Source organism: Hipposideros armiger, unplaced genomic scaffold, assembly GCF_001890085.2.
Source record: "Hipposideros armiger isolate ML-2016 unplaced genomic scaffold, ASM189008v1 scaffold_706, whole genome shotgun sequence".
Taxonomy (NCBI): domain Eukaryota; kingdom Metazoa; phylum Chordata; class Mammalia; order Chiroptera; family Hipposideridae; genus Hipposideros; species Hipposideros armiger.
The window spans coordinates 890,326-892,290 of NW_017732056.1; the positions used below are offsets into that span (position 1 = coordinate 890,326).

At 51.9% G+C, this 1,965-nt stretch overlaps 1 protein-coding gene across 1 annotated transcript in view; it reads right to left on the reverse strand.

Moving 5' to 3' along the window:
• Positions 1-1,965, reverse strand: part of VWF (von Willebrand factor) — a 157,952-nt gene that overhangs the window by 108,921 nt on the left and 47,066 nt on the right. The gene's annotated exons all lie outside the window — the stretch shown is intronic.

Here is a 1,965-nt window from a genome sequence, read left to right on the forward strand (position 1 = left end):
CTCTGGGAGATCATTTCTTTCATGCTTGGGTATGCTCTCTGTGGAAACCAGCAGTTAGTGAAAGGACTTCAGCTGAAAAGAAAGAATTACACAGGGCTGAGTCTTGGAGGGTAATCCAGAAAAAAAACCCAGTCTGCTCATACTGTACAGAGGATGGCCAGAGCAAGCCTGCATAAACCAAGAGCCAGGAGGAGCTAGGCTGGTAGGTCTGGTCTTTTGCGGCACTATAGAGAGCGTGGAGGAATACAAATCTGACCCAGTACTGCTCAGCATCCACAAGGACCACCCCGGCAGAACCAGGGACAAGAACGTGCTCTGGTCCTACAGAAATCTGTGTCCTGGCACTGAGTTGGGGCCCCGTCCCCTGGCAGGACTGCATAGAGTCTACCATCAGAACAGGGCAGGTAGGGCAGAATGTCACAGAGGCCCCCTGACTGCAGCAGGCCCTGGGGGAAGGGGTGGTGGTCTGGGGGAGGCCTAAGGCCCAGATGGCCCAAGCAGTTGGGCATGGCTGGTTCCCTCTGCTCCTTAGAAAAGCAGCGGTCACATGCGCTACTGAACTGAAAAGCCGCAGCTGTGGACTTGCAGGTGAAGATGATTAGCAGCTCTGCATGTTGGGGGCCAACTGCTGACAGCATTACCCTCTCCGTGATCCTACCCTTCTGACTTACTTACTTCAGGTTAGAGACACCATACCCACTCTGTGGCCCAACTCTGTCACTTACTGGCAGTGGGGGCTGATGCACAACGCCTCGCCTCATTGGAGAAGGGTGTCCTGAGAGAAATGGGAATCGGCGAATGAGGACTGCTGTCATGGGCCCCGTGACCACCGAGGTCTCACGTGATGACACGCATCCTTCCTTTTGCTACCCTGAGCATTTCACACAGGAGAAACTGAGGTTTCTGAAGACAATGCCAGAAAGAGTCCTGCCCTAGACTTGTTATGACTTCACAGGCCCAGACCCAAGTTCAGCCTCTTCCTCATGCTAGCAGTGTGACTTTGGCTGTTTACTTAACCCTGCCTCCTCTGGAAAATGGGGAATAATGATAACAGTGCCTGTCTGAAAAGATTGAGGTTAAAACTGAACGGAATAATGCACCTAAAGGTTTAGCTTAATAATCGGTGGCCCCATATCATCATCATCATCATCATCATCATGATACCCTGACCACCAGAGAAATCCCTCCCACTGTTCCTCCTGCCAGTGGGCTTATCCTCCAGAATGGTGATCAGGTCACCAGAAGGATGGAAGGACATTTCTGTCTCTTTCCCCCATCTCAACATTATCAATTCACTACCATCTTGAATGTTCCATGTTGAAGAGAGGATCTGCTTTTGTCAATCTTTGATTTGAGAGGATCACACCCCTACAGAACAAAGTGGGTTTCTTCTTATGGAGGAGTGGGGGAGGACCCACACTTCTGTGGAATAGGCAGGTCTAAGAAGCTCCTGAGGCTCAGAGGAGGAAGCTGAGGCCTGTGTCTAGTCCTTTTCATCCCGCCACACCAACTGCCACTCATAAATTGAGATTACTGAGCTCTTAAAGGGCAGCTGAGGGCATCCTTGAGAGGGCCAGGTGCTCAGCTCTTCTCTACCTCTTTCTCCACCCACAATTTGGAACCAGAGAAAATCCAAAAGGGCAACTCCACGGGTCCTTTCCAACGATTGCTGCCATGATCTGGACCTGTAGGACAGTGACTTGGAGCCATCCCTGCACCACAGGACTTATTCCCACAGGCACAGGGACCAGGCACCTAGGGCTCTCACCAGCAGGACAGCCAGAGAAAACGAGAGACCCAGGAGCTCAGCATCCCCTCCCCTGTCAGAACGACAATGGGCAGAGTCCAGCACAGCCCGTCTCCCCCTGGCCCGTCTGTTTTTTTCCTGCTCAGAGAAAAAGTGGGAATAGTACTCCAGCACATTTCCTGGGAGGTCCCTTGAGGTATTAAATGGTTTACAGGGGC